The following is a 22,334-nucleotide window of genomic DNA, read 5'->3' as shown; positions in this document are numbered from 1 at the left end:
TACAAAAAAAAAAAAATCAAAAGCTCAAGCAGATAATCTGCTTTGTTAAACACATGCTTCATTCCAATTTTTATTAAAGGCTTCTTTTAGTCAAAAGGCCTCATAAAGTAACACTACCCTCCAAGCAAAATTCAGTTAATTCTTCAAAGTCAAGAAACTTGTAAATTAAATCTGAATTCATATTCTCGTTAAATACAACTTTGAAAGTGCTTTCATGAAAATATTGAATTACCAAACCTTATGTTACATGACAAATCCTCGAAATTGACTGAGAGGTGAGGGATTGAAAAAATAACTTGTTTGCCCTGTATCTAGAGAACCACCGCAGTATACAGTCATGCAAACCTGCAGTCATTAGTTACTCCATACCACATTCCACGTGTCTAGTAGCTACCAAGAACTACACGTAATACAAGGATAAAGGTTTCCCTGAAATGTTAAGTAGGAAAAACCATAGCACACTCCCAGGTAAACAATTCTGACATACTATAACTATTCTGACAGCTCATAGCTCCTCTGAGTCCCTCGTGTTCTTCTGTAAAGCAGCATTAGGTTAAGCAATACAAAGCTAAACTCAAGCATGCTTCTGGTTAAACTATTAGGTCCTGAAACACAGTAAAAACATACCCCAAAAGGCAGTAATTATGAATTCCCACTTAGAGAAAATAATTAAAAATAAAAAACTCTCCCTTAAAAAGGTACTATTGGAAATGTTAAGCAATAATAAACATGTCATGCCACTGCTCTGCAGGAAAAAAGAGGGTGCACCACTCATACAATCTGTTCTTTACTACAAGCCCTCAGATTGCCTCTTCTAGACCACACCTACTCCTGCTGCCAATGGGGAAAATGAATTTCTCCCCCCAATTAAACCATTTTTCTTTGAGAAAGTAGAGGCGAGATCCCTGAAACATGTACTGGTCCCTGCCTGTGACTAGTTTAGGTCGCTATAGGAGAACATCCTAGCTCTGACCTAGGACCTACAGGGAAAACAAGTGGCCTACTGATGCATAGAAAACAAAATGTTAAAGAAAGGCCTGGCTGTAAGCAAATCCTGCTCTCTGCACTTGCATGTAGGCTGAAGGAACAAAGAACATGTCCCTCGCCATGGCTTAACTCGAAATCCAAAGAAAGCTCCACAGCTCTAAGCTTACATAATTTCATAAGGACGGCAAAAAATGACAGGATCTGGTTCGACACTGGTTCACAAAGTAGAGAGCACCACCACCACCCCTGCCCCCAGTTTACACATTTTTATTCTGGAAGGCATACTGGAGCAGCTTATCTACTGACTTAGAGTCTTACGCAATTGATTAAGAGCTCAAAAGCCACTTTTTAATTGAGGTGAATGCTACACTGCGCGGAAGCAGGTAACATAGCTTAAAATATATGACATACTTTGAGTAGCTTTACTCTTTCTCTTCAGTCTCCATCAAGACAAAAGAGAAAATCTTAAATTAAAAGTAGCTTCCAACAATCACTGAAGCACAGCTTGGAGGAAGCCATCCCAGCACAAATGTCTGCACTTGTCTGTCCCTCCATCCACTCCCCCTCCAAACCACATCATTTTCGCCAATTAAATTCTAGGATGGACTTGTTTTTTTGTTGTTGTTGCTTAGTTTTAAGCTAACGGTGTTTGGCCTAAGTGCACAAATAGTAAGCCGTATTTATTAATTGGAAATGGCTAGGCCATGAATTTTTTATTATGGTGCCTTGGATTTCAAATCTACTATTTTAATGGCATAGGGCAAAACTGAAGGCAAAACACACTTCCTGTGACAGATGCTGGTTTTGGACACGAAAAAGAGTTGGAGGGAAACAGAAGAACCTCCACACATATTCTTCTCAGAGAGAAACCAGGAAAGCGGGTGGAATTTCCAACTCATCAAAGTTCCCAACTTGATATGGAAACAACAAGCAACAGAACTAGCAGATATTCCTCTTCCTTCTACGGAGCCAGGAAAAGAGACTGATCAGCTCAGAACCCTGCAAGTATTCCCCTGATTTAAGAAGCACTTGTAGACAGGTGATTATTTTAACTTTATTGTCAACCCTTAAACAAGAATGCATGCAAACTCACAATGTTTTGTTCATTGATGTTTAGCAACAAACATATGTTATTTTTCAAAAAAAAAAAAAAATAATAATAATTTATACCCCTTTTGGTAATAAGCTGTTCCATACCGACAGATTAAATCTGTCTTGGTACATAACATTGCTTTCATGTTTTCAGGTATAATTATGCATTTAAGAGAATTATCTTACAGTATCATTGGAAAAAGACTACTAGTTACTCAAACTAGAAGCATTTACAGAATCACATCTTCACTTTAACGATGAAAATACACACCAAGGAAGCGATAAAAGGATTCTAAACCCACAGCTTCACAAGCACCATCAGCTAAAACTATTTCTAGTTGTCCCAGTTGAAAGCACCTTTATCAAGTTTCCAGACAAACTGTGCTTTTACAACTGTACAATGTTTCTCAAAAGGAGGAAAAATACACAGATATTTTCTATTTTTTTTAATCTTCACTAGTATTAATATTCATGAGAATTAATAGTTCAGTTTAAATCCACCAGCTTACTCAAATAAGGCAACACACACACAGAAAAAAGCCCAGGTTAATGAAGAATTATTACAGCCAATCATTAATCATTTCATTCCTCTGACAAGAAAGGGATTAAAGCAGAGTATGAGTTTTAAAGGGAGACACTTACTACTACGAAGGCAATATTGTCTTTCATGCGTATGTTTATAAATAACTCGGCCACCTCCATCAAGTGACAGTTTTATTACTGTCACTTGCTAGATGGTAAACTCGCACAACCTGGGCTCTTTATGCAAAGTTTTCTATATGACGCAGGTTCTGTGTGAAAATATGGTTGAAATATGAAAATCTCCTTTTGTTTCATCCAAATACTGAAATTCCACACAAACACTGAAGAGCTCCCATTAAAACTAGGCAGCATGCAGTCCTTGTCCCTCCGATGCACAGTTTAAACATTTATAGACCTGGAAGCAGAGCTAGATCATCCTACTGCAACTTGGAGGAGAACCGACGTTCCCAGCATTAGGCTTTACAGAAAAAAATCCAAGTAAATAAACACTGACACCAAGTTGTAACATTTTGCCACCACATAAACAGGGACGGGCGACACAAACAGACCCTTCGAGGTGCTGCACCCAGACGGTGTCCTCAGTAAAACAGGCATGAAGAGGACCCCGACAGCCCTGCGGACACCTCAAACAGTGGCAGCGAGGTGCCCCCTCCCTGCTGTACCCCCCTTTTGGGGAGCACAGCGACGAGGGTGACAGCAGCCCGTGGTGCAGGACAAACCTCTCCTCACCCCTCTCCCTCCCCGGCCGCCCCACAGGCCGGCGGAGCCGCACGCACCCCCTGCCCCTCGGCCCCCAGCCCGCAGATAAGCCGCCGGGCGGCTCCCCACAGGTCGGGTCCCAGCCCTGGGCCGCGATAAGCCGGGTTCCTCCCCGTTCCCTTCCCAGCCAGGTGGGGGCCGAGGGACCCTCGGAGCCCCCTCCGGAGCGGCCTGCGGAGGGCGAGGGGCCGGGGCGCGGAGGCCGAGGCGGCGGCGACCTGGCCCCGGCTCCCTTCGCCATTTTAGCCCCCACGCCCATCGCGCGGTGACAGGGGCGGCCCGCAGCCGCCCGGCTCCCCCCTCCCCCGCGGATGGGAAGAGGGTGTGTGTGTGTGTGTGAGGGGGAGAAATAAAATAAATAAAATTAAAATAAAACAACCCAAACCGCGGCCGTTTCGCTCGGCAGGCCGCCGGGCCAGCCCGCAAAGCGGCGCAGCCTGTTTTGTTTCCTTACCGTGGCTCGCAGCCTCGCAGCTGCCGCCTCCTTCTCCTCCCCCCACCTCCTCCTCCTCCTGCTTCGCCTTCCTCCTCCTCCTCCTCCTCCTCCTCCTCCTCCTCACCCCTCGGCCGCCGCGCAGGATGATGCCATCTCACCGCGGCAGCGGCGGCTCGCCCACAGCAACCCCCCTCCCGCCGCCGCGGCGCGCCCCCAACGGCCGAGCCAGCCTCGTGTGCGCGCCCCCGGCACGGGCTGCGGGAACCGTGGCGGAGCCGCCGCCGCCGCCGCCCGGGCGTCAGGGCCCGCTCGGAGCCCGGCAGTGCGCAGCGGCGCTGGGAGGGACGCAGGGAGGGAGGGAGGGAAGGAGAAAGGAGGGTCCGGGCCGAGGCTCTTCGCAGGGGGACAGGGCTTCTGCCGAGCGCCTGCCCCGGGCTGAACCAAGTCGGGCGGCGCGGCGGGGAGACGAGCGGAGCGGAGCCGAGCCGGGCGGGGAGGAGGAGCCGCGGGTTGGGGCGGGCGGTGCTGCCCCCTGAGGGGGAGCGCCCCGGGAAGGGGCTCCCCCGCGGCCGGGGGGGTGCCGGCTGGTGGAGGTCGGATCCTGCTTCCTGAGGGGGATTTGGGGCTCCCCCCGTAGCTGCACCTGGAGCACGGGGCCCCGGCATGGCTGAGGGAGGCACAGGCTGTCCCGGCGGGGCACCGCGAGAGGCTTCTGCCTCACGCCGAGGGGTAAACGGTGAGCTGCGAGGAGCAACAGCTCGCAGCGTGGAAGCCTGAAGGGACTGCCTGAAGGGACGCGAGTCCTGTGAGGAGCGGCTGAGGGAGCTGGGGGTGTTTGGTCTGGGGAAGAGGAGGCTCAGGGGAGACCTCATCGCTCTCTGCAACTACCTGAGAGGAAGGCGCGGGGAGCTGGGGTCGGCCTCTTCTCTCAGATGACTAGTGATAGGACTAGAGGGAATGGCCTCAAGTTGCACCAGAGGAGGTTTAGGTTGGAAATGAGGAGACATTTCTTCTCAGGAAGAGTAGTCAGATACTGTAACGGGTTGTGCAGGGAGGTGGTGAAGTCACTGTCCCTAGGGTTGTTCAAGGAAAGGTGGGACGTGGCACTTAGGGACATGGTTTAGTGGGTGACGTTGGTGGTAGGGGGATGGTCGGAACAGATGATCTTGAAGGTATTTTCCAACCTAAATGATTCTATGATTCCAGCCAAGTCTGGCATTTTGTTGGATTTAAAAAAAAAAAAAAATAAAAAAATCTAGCAGCCTGACGAGCACACAAAGTCCTTCAGGATGCTCACAGAAGTACTGCTTTCCAACCTGTTTGTTCTTTATACAAGATCTATAGGAGTGCCACAATGTTTGGAGAAGAAAAAATGAACATGTAAAATTCAACTTTAAGAATTATCTTTGACTGGCCTTCTCTAGAAGATAATACTAGGTCTTCTCTTCACTGGTAACACTGGTACAAGTGCCTGAAAACTGTGGTAGTTGGAGTGTTTGCACGCTACAGCTGTGACAGATGTGAGCTTCAGGCTTGCAAAATCCATCGTGGGCCGTAAGGCTCCCTGTTTTTAGTTAGTAACCTAATTAAGCCATCTGATTTGCAGAATTCAATAAATAATGTTTTCTGTGCATCAGCTATCATATTTAAAGAATGCAATCGTGCTTTCGTTATGAGATTGCCCCAAATGAACTACTGTCTTACTCCAAGGAACTACTCTTACTGTCCTTCAGAGTCTGCCAGTAAGGTCCATCTCTCTTTCCTGCTAATTTATTTTTGTTTTACCTGAAGTAAAGCAATTTAATTGAAATCTAGAGTAAAAATGCCAGTACGTTTAGGTGGGGACATTCTTACAGGGGAAAAAATTATGTTGAGGAACTTTCCATTGGATTCACCTTTGCATTCTCATAAGTAAAGGACCAGTGAAGGTGTAAATAGCAACATTTCTATATCTGCTCTGTATGTAAGCTTTTAATTCTCCCATTTCTGAGGTTCTCCTCTTCCAAGGCTTTGCTCATTACTAATGTCAGTAATCCGATACTTGTATTTCGTGAAAAATATGAGCATTATTTCTTCAGAATAGTCTGTAAGTGTAAAATTATTAAAATTACCCTTGCCTTATGAAGTATGAAAGTGTGTAGCGATTTGAGACAATACTCTGTATACAAGTTTTGGGCTTCTCTGGCTTGCCTCCTCCGTTTCAAAATAAGCTTTGTCGTACATTTGTCTCACCCTGGGGAACAGTGACATTCCAAGTATTATTCCCTCTTAAAAAGACATTTGATACATTTCTGAAAGCAAAATGTCACAAGTTGATTAATTGCACAATTTGGGTTTTAAATGTCTTATAAAACCTCAGGATTCTTCCATTTTTACAACCAGTTTTAGGGCAATAGGTAATAAATAAAAGTATATGCATAGTGTTTAGAAGCTATGCATGGAAAACTAGCTGAAAACATGTTATACTTAAGGTATACTTGTTAAGAGTCAGAAAAAATATGGTTTACTTCATTTTGCAGGTATCCACCTTATTTTTTTTCTATTGTGCTATGGCCAGTAAAGATTACACTTTCTGTCATTCAGAGCTGAAGACTGGGAGGAATGAATGCAGGTTCAGTTGCCTCAGTGCTTCAAACCTTTGTTCTTTAGGGGGTTGAAATACATTGTTAACCTCAAGTAAGGTCTCAGAAACCTTATCAAAACATAAAGTACCCAAAGTTTGAACTTGACAAAACAGCCTGCATGAAGATTTATTTGAAATTCAATCAGCACGGCTTTTGCAAAATCTGGGTTAGAGAAGACTAGAGTGTCCGCTGGTCAGAGTTGTATCTTTCCTCTTCAGCGAACATTACTGCTCACAGAGGACTGGCAGTGAGCACAGCTAACCTTTAATTGGAAAGTCTGTGTGAATGGCAGTGGTTTTGCTCAAACAACGCTTCTGGAGAACTCCTCTGGAACTCAATAGGAAATGAACCGTTAAAAGATATAAATGTGTCTCCAGCAGCATATAAAATTAGTACAGAGTACCATCTATTTTAATTTCTGTTCTTTTTGAATTTCTCAGACATCTTATAAAAGCCCCATTAAACTATAATGCCCTCGTGCTACAGAACAGTTTAGAAAATTTTATTAAAAAAAAAGTAAAAATGAAGTGTAATAATTCAACTTCCATAACAGTAACACAGTAGTAGAAGATGATGCTGAAACCAAATCTTTCTTTAAGAGACTCAAATACAAACTGGTTTCACTTGAGAAAAGGCATGCAGAACTATTCTGCATGTATGTGTGGTTTCTGTTGTTTGAAATGAGCAAAGAGTTATAATACGTTTTAAATGCAAGTGGTTAGGTTGGTTGCTTATGCAGCGCTAATCTTCCAACTGTGAAAAATCCGAGAAGCAATATCTAATGAGAGTAGAGGGAAGATTTGACTGTCAACAGTAACACAGTTTGAATGAAGATTTATTATACAAAACTCATGCAGAGTAAGAAAACTTATGTATAAGTTTCTTTGGACCATATGTAAAAATGCATCTGGGCACGTGAGGTGTGGCTTGGGTAGAAATTAAATTCTCGCTTCAAGAGCACAAGCTGCAGAGCACCATGGATGTAGTCACTTGGGTCTTTCAGTGCACGTATTTGGTGACTCTAGGCATGGGCAGTGGGCACCTGATGTCTTCACTGCAGCAAAAAATTGCTGATTGTCTTCTGCCTGTTTTGTTTGCAGTCCAAACAGTAGGTAGTATATCATCTGAAATCCATGGTGGGCCGAATCAGAGAGGCATGGTTAGGGAATACCAAGTACACAAAAGATGTGAAACCTGCACAAAGTACAGGAGTTGCTGTAAGGATAAAAGCAGATGGAAATGTGGTAGCAGTGATCACCGGGCTTACAGTATTATCATGCGTAGGTAAGATGGGACCTAGAGAACTTGCATTCTCTGCCCTCCTCAGCTTCAAAAAGCTCAGGCCAACCTCTTCTGACAAGGCTGACTGACCAGTGAGGGTTGTCTGATTTGGGTCAGGATTATCCATCCTGAGCAGTCTCTGTGCAGATTCACAAAAGCACACTGAAGTAGTGCAAGAGTATTGCCGGATGGCCCAGCAATTAGGGAACTTAGCTGGAACAGCTGGAAAGTTTTAGTTTCTGGTACTTCTTCCCAACAGCATTCAGACATAACCAATGGCTTTTCAATGCACAATATTGGCTCCTGTTCCAGGACAATAAACACTCCCTATAACAACTGAATGTCTGCATTGTTGGCATCCTGTCAGAGTCTCCTCATATTTCTCTCTCTGGTTCCATGATTATTATGATCTGAAAGTGGATTGAGTATAGTTATATATACATTTTATTTATATACATATGTATGTTTGTAAAACTACACCTCAAACATATGAGAATATCTTATTTATATGGCAAGTAAGGGGCAGGGTTTTATGCTAATGGCGGTATATGTTTTTTAACATTACACTCAAAGTAGAATCCTACCTTAGGCATTTTTTCCAGCATATTTTAAAGTCTCTAGCTTTCCAATGGTTAGGGAAATTGGGTACTATACCTTCCAGTTATTTACTATTTCATATCTTCTCCCATCTCTCTGAGGTATGCGTATGTTGCTTCTTACATAAGGTATGAAATATGGATTCTACTGTTATGTACACAGTATCTGGCACAATAAGGCTCTAGTCTGTGATACAAGTTTTTTTTTTGCATGTGTAGCAGTGTAAATAATACCTAGTAATTACTTTGGCCACACCTGATTTAACTTGATGCCTAGCAAGAATTTTCTGGCTGATTACATTAAAATATTTTTTGTTTTGTTTTGTTTTTAAGCAGCATTATGGAGAAATTAAAAACGGATAAATTGCAAAGACTTGACTTCCAGTTAACAGAAATCAATAAAATTGCTTGGTGCTCTGGTCTTACACAATATCAGTTTCTTTACCTAGAAGTTTGGAAATAAAAGGAGAATCTTTTTCCTGTGCCTGGACCAACAACAACAACAACAACAACAAAGTGTTAATCCAAAACAAAATGTTACAATCCAAAAGTTGTACCTGTAAAGGACAAGTGAATGGCTGAGAGGGGTAAAAACCATTTATTTTTATCTACAGTCCAATAAAGTATAGGTTCCCTGTATACAAGCATCTTCCAAAATGGCTTCGTGTTTTGGGAGTACAATTATTTCAGTACCTTGACATTTTCATCTTTTCAGGTCTGTTACTCATCCCTGAGGCACTGGTGAACCAGCAATGAATTTATTATTTTTTCATGTAAGCATGCAGGTTTGTGTGCCAAATCCTAAAAGTCAACGAAAACAACTTTTGAAAGCGTTGTTATTTCTGGTGGGCTGTCTCACAAGATGTAAGACTTACTTTGTGAAAATAAATCATGTACAAACCAGTATGTCTCATCTCCTGTTGTAGGAAACATACCCGTTTGCTTTGGTTTAAGTCTGATACTGCAAGGTCTTCTCCAAACTCAGAAAAACAAATTTCACAAGAAAGTGTTTGAAATGTAGACAAAGCGTACAGTACCTTTTTATCAAGTGCTGTTTCCACACTGCAATAGTGTGTAATTTACTAACGTGAATTCACATTTATTGAAATTGTAGCAGAAAAAAACTTGAGCCTCTGTCTGAAGTCCTTGCCTCATACAGGGTCACTGTTTTGAAGCATGGCTGCACTTCTGGGTTGGAAGCAGGTCTCAGGTAGGGTGAGGTTGGGAGCAGATAATTAGTAAGCTGGGTGTTGCTTAGATGTCTGAGGAGATAAAAGTCAGGTAATGGAGAATGAAGGACTCTAGTCCTACTTTATGAAAGTAAGTGGTATGCACCAGAAGAGTGTGGGAGCATAGCAAGTCAGTGTGGAGCCAGGGGAAGGAAGAGAAAGGCATGATGTGTGAGAGGGTCATTGAAATAAGGTGACAGGAATAGGTTGCTTTGTTCCGTTCATATTTCAGTAGCTTTATTATTTTTTTTCTCTGCAATAAATAGACAATGAGTTTTGGAAAAGCAAAACAGAGTATGGAAAATGATTTTAGTGTCACTTCCTGTAGAAGTAGGATCTATGTTGAGTGAATTGGTCTATGTTGACTGAATTGGTCAGTTCACTGATCAATTACCCCTACACCTCCACAACAACTTTTGAATTTGGTGGCCGACTTCAAATGTGTCTTAAACAGGCAGGCAAATTCCTACAAACTTTAAAAAAATAGATAGCAGGGTACAGTAGAAACCTTCTGCAAATGCCCCCTGGAAGGTCTACAGGTAAAGGAAAAGCTATATCATTAAACTGTGTGCTATTAATCACCAAAGAATGGGGAGATAAATAGTAAGCAATAAGCCAGCCAGCCCTTATGGATGCTTGCTGTAAAAGAAGGCTTCAGTTGGAATTGCATTCTTAGGCCCCAGACTCAATCAACCATGAGAAAAAAATCTTTAGGAGACCAAGCTTCATTAGCTCCCGTACCACTGAGTGATGTGATTTAACTGCAGCATCACCTAAAGCAAGGCTATGAAGCCGATAGTCTGATAGTTATTGATGGTCAATAACATATACAAGGGGAACTCAGAAAGAAAATCAAAGCCAGAAATTTGTGCACACATGTGGTTTCATGCAGGCCATACAAGCCAAATGGAAGAGGAAAATAAATTAAGGATAACTTCTATATCTTTGTATTTGTCTGTAAGAGAAAGCAATTGCGACTACTTTGTAACAGTAAGTGCAAGATGGTCTTTGAAATGTGAGATTGGTTCTATTTATTTATTTATTTACTTACTTACTTATTTCTACAGGTTAAGTGCTTCTTCAGTTAAAAGATTGAAAAATGTAGTGCTCGGGGGACCACAGTAAAAGGGAATCAAGGTTTTGTTTACTATATGTCCTTTTATCTAGCTATTTAGGTAGCAGAACTGAAAATTCACAAGTGTGTGTAAATTGTGTTCACCTATAATGAGTACATGGCCTAAGTGAACCAGTCAGACATTGGTTTTATCTGCAAGTTACTTGTCTTTTCACGATCCTTTTCTGAGCATTATCTGGAAAAAATAAGAAATCCAAATCTTCAATTGTGGTATTTTCTAAGACTTAACCATCTATTTTTTCCTCTTAACACTATATGGGTTATTATAACATTCATGGTTATTTAAGAACTGCGAACTCTATTTAAGAACTTTTCCTTTGATAGAGAACACGTCCATATTGCATTTCTGTGCAAAACTCATGACTTTTATGAAAACACAATTTTCTTTTCTTCTAAAGAAAAACAAAGATCGTGAACCTGAGCTTTTTCCTGACTTGCCTCTCTGACCTTTCTTATATTCTTAACTGCAAACCTTTTTTCTCAAGCCCTAGTACTCCTTTTATCTCTGAAAACCATCACTTCATTTCCTGAACTGGAGATAAGACTTAGGCCAAGATAGTACAGTAAATAAAATAGACTTATAGTTCCATGCATGTGTTCTAAAAATATGATTTATTTTTTTTCCCCCAGGTATTTGCAGTATCGTACTGTTATGTTTCTGTATGTATAACTCCAATGTTTCAAGTAATTTACGTTCACTTCATTATTAAGGCAATACACATCCATAGTAGAACAGTAATCTTGGCGAACAGTTTCTTCCATGACTATTTAAACTGTAACTGGGGATAGACTAGAAAATGTTTACCTTAGAAATTTCTATACTGCTTTAGGCTTTCTTATTCTCAGCTATAAGACATTGTCCCCAGAATGTAATTAAAGTTTCACTAGCAATTTGTGCATGTTGTATAGTTAAAATGAGATACAAAATTCATACTCATGTATACTTTATTTGATATTTAAAGTGTTTTAGACACAAAGGGGAATAAGAATATTTATAAATTGTTATTTTTAAAATTTCTCTCATGACTTATACAGGAGTGTTTTAACCAATTAAATATTAATATGGAACAACACATGCATGCTTACTGTAGAAATCAGAGTATGTTGCTCTTTAAAAGCATTTAAAATGAATTGTAGTGTTACTTTCACATTCTGCACATTCAGTTTACAATACAGAAGTTTTAGCACAAATCTGACAAATGGACAAGAGATGAGTTTGAAATAGAGCAATTCTTCCACTTTTTTTGTCTTCTGCATTCACCTAGATGACATCAGTTGATTTGGAAAACTAGTTTGTTATACATATATGATCGCTAAAATATTGGCAGTGTCACAAGTAATTCAGTGAGTGTTAAGTAGTATTTCCTGCTGTAGTCTCAAGTATTTGCCATATAGTGGACGGAAGTAAGCTCCAAGTGAAAACACATTCATGTAGAAAATCCATGTTTACCCACAGCAATTTCTCTGTCATGTGTAAGGCTTTGAAGAAAAGGCTTTCTTGAGAGTTTTCAAGAGCATAGATTCCTATATGCAAAGGTATTTGTAAGATATATATGGGAGATAAATACATTTGTTTTGTTGTGTGTTTCAAGGGTGAGTCCTATCTTGCACATCTCTGTGTGTGAACTGTAGGTATCTCCTTTGGCTCTCTACCAAGCACTGAGTGAATTACAGAACTGACGTGAGATACTGTACCAAAAGATTGTTTTATGAACACAGCCTCAGGGGTGGTTCTTATTTTCAGAAAGTAGAACTACCCACCATCTGTCTTACGTTCATTGGGTGATAGGTAGCAGAAAAATGAATGCAAGGTTGAACTGAGAAAGTCGAGGGAAGAAGGATCACATGTAATAACAGAAATCTACAAGGTTGCTGGTTGTATATGTTATTATTAATAATAATTAATTTATTTTTTATTCCTATTTTTTTTGCTAAAAATTCTGTCCAGCATTTCCTAAGGGAGAAACAACAGCTAGTTTTGGCAATGAAAGATATAACATGGCTGGTGCATTGTTCTTTTAAAGGTGTTTTTTTTCCTCTCTAGAACTAAACAAAAGCTATTTCGGTATTTATGGAGGACTGATTAACTAGAAAGTGTACTGTTTACATGTAATTTGTGTTATATGCCAAAAATCATTTTGGAACCCTGAAAACATGACTTATTTTCAGCCTCCTTCCAAAAATTTACTAAGGAAAAAGCGATATTGACTAATGTAACTCTTTAAGATGTTTGATTATTGTACTTTTTCTGCACAACATTCAAAAATGCTTTTCCAGCAATAACAGGTTTCCAGTAATGTTTCTTGATACTTACTGCCAGTAAAGCAATGGTTTATTTGAAAATGCCGCAATGTTCTAACGTGTTGTTTACCTATAATAATAAAAAAAAGTCAATTAGCAAGACCAGTGTCCCCAGTGATACAGATCTTATTATGAATGAAATTAAAAACTTCTTTCAGGGGGAGAGGGTTAACTTGTTTTTCTCAACTGTAAAAGCCTTGTATTCTCCCCTCCTTCCCAAGAAATATCACATTAACTTTTATAATGAACATGCGAGTCCAGCAGTATTCAGGGAAGTCAGACCAATTTTGCTGATTTGTCTTGGGATACAAGATTAATTTCACATTTATTTTATGAAAGTTAACAAAACTGTAACTCAATGAACCAGAAAAGGTAAAATATTCATCCAGCAACAAAGTGAGAACTCTCATAATATTGGATGATACATTTTTTTTTAGTAGTAACTCACCTTGAACTTGACGGATTTTAAATTTTTGGGTAGGTTCAAGGCCAGAAACAGTTTGAAAAGGAAATAAATAAATAAATAAAGCAGAAATAAGTGGAGATATTACTGCATGAGTATTCTCCCTTCTAAGACATAGATGTTCCAGACTTACTCTGAAATAGTTTGCTCATAGCAGACTATTGCTTTGGCTTTCTGCAAAGCTGTGGCAATCTGGTCATGTTCAATTACATTAGCCTCTTGGTGTTATTGAATCAGATTTCTTTCATAAAATGCTATGCACAATAGTGGTCTGCATGCTAGGATTTGCTGTCTCCAAGGTATTAGTTTTTTTTTGTTTGTTTGTTTTGTTTTTTTCATCAGCTGTGCTAGCTGCACTACCAGTGGCCAAATAGCAAGCAGAAGGCTTGGACAAGAGCTAAAATGTGGTAATTGCATCCTTACTCGATTTGGATTACTTTGTAATGGAGAAGAGAGGGTGTTATATTTAAAAAAAAAAATAAAAGGGCAAAAAAGGGCATGGAAATACAGATTAAGTGTAGAAGTTAAAAACTGTGCATATTTAAAAGGATTCACTGTAATTTGAATATACTGAAATACTTGCAAATAAATAATTGATAACAAGACTGAGCTGTAACCAACTGGGTTTTTTTTTTTTGTTTGTTTTTTTTGTTTTTTGTTTTTTGTTTTTTTTTTTTGTTTTTTTTGTTTTTTTGTTAGTCAACATAACTAGGAATGCTAGATAGGCTCCAGACAGAAGAATTAAGTAAAGTGATCTTTATGAAGGAATTTAATTAATTTTTTAATCATTAGTTAGAGTAGCTGACTCTTTGCCCCAAGATTGTCAGTCATCAAAATCCCTTCTATTCTTTAGCATCGCCAGTATTTCAGCTATTTATCTCAGTTCAATTTTCTATTTTCTTGCACTGCTGGCCTGAAAGGTCTATGCAAACTGAACATATTTTTCTACATGGTTTAGTGCAAAAACTGCTATTTAAAATTCCAAATCTTTTAAAAAATGTTTTCTCTTATATTTAAAAAACTTCTGAAAATCACTGTTAATAGATTGTTGAGCAAATGTGAAATGGATCAGAGAAAGTTACTGTAATGGAAGCATTTCCATTGACTTCAGTCATTAGACATGACCCATAAACTGGCTGGTTTTAACTTCTGTGATGTACATAATCCATAGTGTCATGAAATGTTGACCATTTTATGAAGACTTCTGTAAGGAGTGCAGGGATAGTGTTTTTATTTTTCTTTTAATACTGAATTAGCTTATTCTGTGGTGGTTTTGTTGTTGTTTTCATTCTGTGTTCTGTCATTGTTCTTCATTCTGAAGACTTTTTCTAACGAATGTAGTTCTGTCTGTCAAGGCAGTATAATTCCTAAGCATCTAACTTTCAAAACCCAGATGAGAGGTTAGGCTGGTTTAAATTCATCATATTCACTATTCACATATACATCAAAGTTTGCTTTTACCCAATACTCTCTTTGAGAGAGTAAGGGGATTAAATATGATAAATTTAATTTTTCATTGCTTTTGAATGGGAGTAAGACACATCCTGGAAGCAGCTTATTAATTAATTTCATGTAGCTTGGAGCCTGGAAGAAAGCAGGAACAAGATATTGTATTAATTTGGCAAAAAGCAACCCTAATTGTGTTTTTTTCTTAGTAATGATAACTCTTATTTCTATATAGGCCACTATGAATACCTGAATATAGGTAGGAGGTGAAAATCCTTTGCCATTGTTTTAAGAAGACAAAAAGTATTACATTTTTTGTTTCACAGCCTAAATTTCATCTTTACAGGAGTTTTTTTGTTTGTTTGTTTGTTTGTTTGTTTTCCCACAGAACAAATTTCTTCTTTCTGCTGAGTAACAGTCTCGCTGTTATTCGGTCTTCTTTCTGGGACAGGCTCCTTCACTGTTGAGCATTTTCTTATATTGAGACTATAAGAGCCTGCCTGACTGTGGAGGGTAGCTCTGTCATGCACCATGAAGGTATAAAAAGATAGGTGACCATTTAGAATTGCTGTAACTTCCATTAAGTTGATGGATTCCATTTGTAACAGGGGAACGATAGATTATTTTCTGAAAATTTGGCATTAGTTATGCTGAGATTCTGTGTTACGGATAGAGAAGCCATTGAGCTGTGTGTGAGCATCACTTTTCTTAGCCAAGGGGAAACTGCACCCAAACATATCTGTTTGTATGTTAACATACACTAATGCTAATCTTTTAAAACTCATCCTATTGCAGCTAGTATTAACTTTGTATATGTTAGCAGATAAGATGAAAAACTGCCTTCCCTCCCTCCCTCCCCCCCTTGGACAAAAAGTTCAGACACTTTGCTTGAAATACATCAATACATTTTGTTTGTCTTCAAACAAAATTTCTGTGAAGCTGGACAGTTCTGAGCTGGTATCAAAATACCATCAGATTATGTCATTATACTTTTTCAGGCTTATGGCAGCTTTTGATATTAATCTGTATAGTTCTGAATTCTGATTTCATATAGACCGTCTAACTGTTTGTCTTTCAGTGGAATTAGATCATTGTCGCCATTCTGGATGCAGTCTGACTTAGCCAGAATATGTCAGCTATTTGCTCTTTCTGTGACTTCAGATACTGTCTGAATAATAATCAGACTTTGTTTTCCATCATCCTTGAGTAGGTGATAGAACTCTTTTGGGAGGCTTAAATTTCCAAAAGGCTTTATTTATTTTTCTTTCCACTTATATTGTGCCCTCTATAAGTGCGCAAACAGAAATGTTTTGAGAGAGTTTTCAATAATCATCATTGTCACTAATGTGCCTGGTGCTGTGCCCAAAACTAATCTGAATTGGTGCACTTCAGAAGATGTGGACTAATTGGAAAGAGTCCAGAGCAAACCAACAGAATTTAACAGGCATCTATAAAATGTGATCTACAAGGAAAGACTGATTTTTTTTTTCAGTTGCTTAGCACAACAGCAGAGCAAACAGAGTCTTTTCAGGGTAGTTATTCTTTGATGATAATTTGATCAACTCCTGGGGGGGGGGGAACGGGACGGGTAAGAGAGCTGTGCGTTATTGGTAAGATTATCTGGGGAAATAAATCTTTTAAAAAGAATCTTCTGATGGAAATGCCAGGCTGTGGCATGAGAAATGTGTGTTCAGTATTTGTCTCTTTTGCCAAAGTGGCCTTGGGAAATCACTCCGTTCTTTGATCCACTAGCATGAACGTGTTAATATTTTTCCACTTTGTTTTGTTTATAGGACTTAAAACAATTAGGACTTTGGCATTGAAAACAGAACTCTGGCATGCTTGAAGCTTTTGATTCTAAAATTGCTCCAAGCAAATTTTGTTCAGCTCTTCGAAATGTCTGAATTCACCTGTTATTTGATTCCAGAGTTTTCCAGTTGTTTGCTGGTTTTACTGGCTGCTCAGAATTGTCTCAGTCTGAACAAGTTAGTGACTAGGTCTTGCTTAAACTCGCTTAGGAGAAGGAACTGGTGCAACTCCAAGTCATTTCCTGTCATGCAGAGTCACTCTGTACATATGCAAGACATCCAGAGACCAGAGATCTGTTGGTTGCAGGGCCCATTTTCATCTGGTTTCCAATGTCTTAGTTGTGCAAGTTCATGCCTTAAAATTATGCTGGTTAGAATGCTTCGCTGAGCCTGGGTTGTTCAAGAGCCAGTCAAAAAAACTGTTTCAGCTCTTTTTCTGTTGAATATAGATAAAGAATTGGTTCTTGCAGCAGGGACCAAGCCCAAGATCTTCTCCCTGCAGAGGGCTTTAATTGATAAGTTAATGCAGCTGTTGGCATCCATATGTAGGAGCAGCCTCTAGATGCTGATTAGATACAGGTACCTTTTCCAGCACTGGATTGCTCACTTATGCTTCTGTGAAGTATAGATATGCCCTATGCTTAGCATTTGCTGTTAATCAGCAATATGTCTCTTTGCTCAGTGTGCAGGATCCATTTTGAGTTGCTTAAGCAGTCCAGACAGTGCATGGGAAGAAACAAATCTTAATGTTAGGACACCCTGTGAGGTAGCCATGTACCTGGCAGACTTTCAGTATTTAGTCCTTTAATTGTGTACTCTGCTAATAGGTGAGGGGCCTCATTATCTTGATTAAGAGCTATAGATATCGTATTTCAAATTAAAACATATCTACATATCTTACCTATTTTGTAAGTAAAATCAGGGAGTAGGACATGTGAGAGCTCCCACATTTTAATTGCTATCGCTTCATTAGAATACAAGTGAATATTGTTTTGTAAACGTGTTTTGTCTGTAGCATTTCAGAGACTTATTACTGGTATGGAACTATGCTGTTGCTTTTATTCCCAAAAGGGGAATATGATATATGCTTTTATGCCCAAAAGGGAGAAGCCTAAGAAGAAAAAATAATTTAAATCTATTAGAAGGCAGAGAGCTAGGTCAACTTTGTCTTCTGTCAGCATCTCAGATAGTACATTTCCTATATTGTCCAGCTTAACATTTAAACAAAAGCAGCAGCTGGCTAAAACTGAACCTAAGCATGTCTGAGGTAATGCTGGTTATGGGTGTGCGTGCATGGCTTTGGGCAACCTGGTCTAGGGGAAGGTGTCCCTGCCTGTGGCAGGGGGTTGGAACTGGATGATCTTCAACATTCCTTGCAACCCAAACCATTCTATGGCTCCTGTATCTCCTTGGTGGTTGTCTCTACTTCAGAATCCTCCTCCTACTTTCCCAGTGTGCATAGCCATAGTTGCAAATAACCTTTTCAGCATTAGAGGTCTTGTTTAAAACTGTTGTGAGATACTAAACCGTATCTGCTTATTTCACACCCAGAAATGAGACTCTCCCTATTGTTCTGAACTGCCATTTACAAAATTTATTTGTCTGTTATTTCTCACAAAATGGGTATTCACTGACTGTCCTGCTGCCAAGAAACCATAGAAACATCAGAAGAGCTTAGTTTACTTAGTGAGCTGTACTGTTTCAGTCTCCTGTAGGGGCAAGTCATCTCTGAAGCCGTTCATTGGGTGATATTTAAGAACAGTATGGACCTTCCCATAGCAGTGATTTTCCTTTGGAGCCGGAAGTCCCAGATATCTATAAAGAGGCTTCTGAGATTAATCAATCCTCTATACAGTTACTAAAGTATGATAGCAGGCATTTTTTCTGTTTGTTTCTTGAGATCATCAAAGCAGTATATGGACTACTCAGTTTAATTCCAGTCAATAATGCCCATTAGTAAACCACTCTTCCCACCTGCAGTTGGCTTTGGGTTTGATTCCTATTCATAATACTCACAGGAAAGAACTTTCTAGTTACTTCATTACCTGTTTATTATCCTGCTAGGTCTCAAATCCAGTTTCAGGTTGCAGAGTTCACAGTACTCTGAGTTCTTGAGCGAGTAGCTGTAATCTGTTTCAGTGACTTAACATTTTTCTTCAGTTAGTTCCAAGGCACCTGAAGGTTCCACATCAAGGACAAGACTGGACAGCTAGACGGAATGTTTGTTCAAGGTCTGGCCCACACCTCTTGAAGACTTTTGCAATTAAATATTTGATTTGCTGAGAGACACTTAGGTAAAATAGCATTTAATGCACATGTGGTTAGAATGAGTAGGCCTGACTAGAAAGGCAGGCATTTTGATCAATGAGTTAACACTTTTGGCAAGAGTTTGTTTAAATACAAAACTTGACTTAAGCTTTGGTAAGGATAAGGTCCTGAGAGATTAAGATAAACTAGAAACTGCTACTTGTGATTCAGTAGCAAGGACTGATCTGAAAACCATGGGAGCAAAAAGCTGCGCTGATAGGATTACTTATAGATTGATAGCCACGGTTTCATGGTGGAAGCTGTAAAGTGTTACAGCTCTTTTTAAGAAAAAAAAAAAAAAAAAAAAAGTTAAAGCTCACACCTTTAAATGAATTAGAATGATAGAAATAGAGCTTTGATACATAAGTGATGACGTGATTCTATGCAGTCACATTTACTAGCATACTTTACTAGCAGTGGCTTTCACTGTTTGTTTTCCACATGCTTGTATTGATCAAAATGAGGAGGATTCATGTGGTTGGCTCCCAATATACTAAATTGAATAGATTTGTTTAATTAGTCAGACATTGAAACCTCTGAACCTCAGAAGTCCTCTAACGATAGATCATGGAGACCAGAGAGGGGAGTTAATGATAACAATGTCAGCAGAACTTCTATGTCATTGCCTCCTGCCAACCAGGACTGCTAGAGAAATGTGCTCAAAGAAATAGATATCACTGGCCATCAACACTAATACACGTAAGGTTTCTAAGAAAAATGTTATCTGCTGCTCAGTACTTTGTGACCTGTGCTGGGCACAGTGACCATGCTGGTTAACCACCTAGCACAACAGTTCTCAGCATCCTGGCTGCTGCAGCCTGCTGGACAGCAGTCTAACATACTGGGAAGCTCTAAGAACAGCTTCAGGCTTTTCATATATATATATATATATATATATATATATATTTATACAACTCACAGGCCCACAGCAAATGGGGCTATAAATACATATGTGATATATATATATATAAAAGAAAAAAAAATATATATAAGAAAATATAGAACCCCAGAGGTTCTAACCCTGCTCTCACTGACTCCAAAAGGAATATTGCTCTTTTTTGTTTGTTTTTCCTTAAGAGCAGACTAGTGGACTATGACCTATGGTAGCTTTTATTGTACTTTTATATATTTTGTTAAATCGTTTGTTAATTTTTTGAGCAAGATGATTTTATAACATGCTGAGTAATTTGGAGTTTGTGGTTTTCATACATTTACAAAAGTCATAATATTTGCTATAAATAAACTTCTGTTTTATTTTGTCTCTATTGGTTTCTACACATTTGTAACAGTGTCGGTACTCCCTCTTTGTGTGGCAGATGATAGATAAAAACACTTCAGTTTTGTAACAGTTATGATGGCTCAGTCTTATCTTTTGCTACAAGATATATATATTAAATTAGCTATTTCTGTCAAAACTCCTTTGTAATCTACGGGGGGGGGGGGGGGGGGGGTAGAGGAGGGGGAGGAGGGAGGAAGAGAAGCTTATTTAAAGATTAATTTCTGCTTTTGAGTTTTTAAAATTTTTTTACCAAGGACAGAGATTATGTGCCCTCCTCATCTTTGCTTCTTTGTTTGTCCAGAGAAGAAGCAGCACTGGTCCCCAAGCCATGCATACTCAATCTTATTGTTTTGTGGTTTGTTTTTTTTGTTTTTTTGTTTGTTTGTCTGTCTTGTTTGTTTGCTTTTTTTTTTTTTTTTTTTTTTTTGTGGTTGGATTTTGGTAACTACAGTCAGAGGTTGTAAACAACACTCATGTAGGGCTCAGCCAAACTTCACTAAAGTGTTGCTGTAGTTATAAACAATTCTGATGAGTTTAGGTCTGGCCTGTAATTATTTGAGTGCTGTCATTTGCCTTTTGTGCTGAACAATATAAAGAGAATGCAGTACTTGTCCCAAATCCCCTCCTCCACACTGATTTAAATCAGTGTAGCTGAAAATGCAAATACTTTGCTTTATTTGACTTTAATGGATTTTACTAAAAATCTTTTAAACATTCTAATTCTCAAATGTTTCTCTCACTGTGTGTCATTAATATGAAATCCTTATGTGGGTTCTTTGTGAGGTTTGTCTTGCTATTTCTTGAATTCCATGACTTGCTTTTCTCATTTGTCACTCAGGAGATATCCCAATATATTGAATAATTTATTTTGTGTTTGAGAACAGTTCCTGTATCTTATACACTATTTTGACTGTCTTATAGACATCATTGTCATTTATTTTTGTGATTTATATTACACCATTTTCCCACTCTCTTTAATAAAGTACTCCACTTGTCCAGCATATCATGGGACTGTCTCATCTCTTTTTTAAACCATTAATCTTCATGCTAACAACTTCATAATTCTGATGCAAATAGAATGATGGCCAACCATCCCTCCATCCACATACTTTGGATCTGCTGTTTTGATCTTAAGTAGAATTGTTGAAAAGTTAAATATACTGTGTTACTTAGGCATAATTATTAAAAACAGGAAGCATCATATTGTCATATATGAAAGAAAATGAAGTTGCACAATATTAGCTTTAATAAATATTCATAATAGGCCAAATATGGTACTGGATTCTTTTTATTTTTACCTTAAAGTTATGTTGGAACTGATAGAATCAGAATAAGAGAGTCTCTATGACTGTCGACTGATTGTAGGTTCAGATTTAGTCTTAAGATCATGTTCTGCTCTTGTTCATTCTATAAGTGAACAATATTCTTTTTCTAGCATGGATGCAAATTATCATTTGTTCTGGAAGGAGGGATTGTTCGTGGGCAGTGCTTGAAACACTGCAGCCCTGTCCATCCACAGTTCAGTGATGCTGAGCTGTTTGTGGGCAATTCAAGCCTGGGCTACAGCAAATGAAGAGAATGAAAGATTCACAGTTATCAGAGCTCAGAAGTTCAAGCCTGGTCCTGTTCTTCATCTCACATTGAAGACATAGGCAAAGGGGCATAGTCATGATAATCATACTGAACAAACTTGCCTATGTAAGTTTAGTCATTTAAGCATGGGAACACAAGTTCCTGTTGAGAAATGCAAAGAAGAACAAGAAAAGTAGCTCATTGTCTCATATTCCCCTATTCCACAAAGTGACAGATCATTACTAAGTTAATTATGCTTGTAGTAGTGATTTTGTGATCAGGACTTCTGCTATAGATATTGTTAGAGATTATATATTATAATATTTTTCTTTGTGTATAGATGTATATAGACTAGCGTGGAGGCTAATTTGTTAACAAGAAAGTAATTTAAATTATACTATTTGTTAAAAAAGCTAGGTGTTTGAGGAATTGTAACTCTGAAGTCCCAATTTCCTTCTTAGTCTGTCGACTCTGTT

At 39.1% G+C, this 22,334-nt stretch overlaps 1 protein-coding gene across 2 annotated transcripts in view; it reads right to left on the bottom strand.

Moving 5' to 3' along the window:
- The window catches only part of WWP1 (WW domain containing E3 ubiquitin protein ligase 1), a 61,290-nt gene extending 57,360 nt beyond the window's left edge, over positions 1–3,930 (bottom strand). For both annotated transcript variants that reach the window (XM_084306796.1, XM_084306797.1), the window contains exon 1: positions 3,836–3,930. The gene's annotated coding sequence lies outside the window, so the exon portion shown is untranslated. The remainder of the gene's footprint in view (positions 1–3,835) is intronic.
- Between the last annotated feature and the right edge of the window lie 18,404 nt (positions 3,931–22,334).

Source organism: Netta rufina (assembly GCF_964035555.1).
Source record: "Netta rufina genome assembly, chromosome: 2".
Classification (NCBI taxonomy): domain Eukaryota; kingdom Metazoa; phylum Chordata; class Aves; order Anseriformes; family Anatidae; genus Netta; species Netta rufina.
Note: the sequence above shows the minus strand (reverse complement) of the source record. Positions and strands in the feature narration are given on the sequence as shown.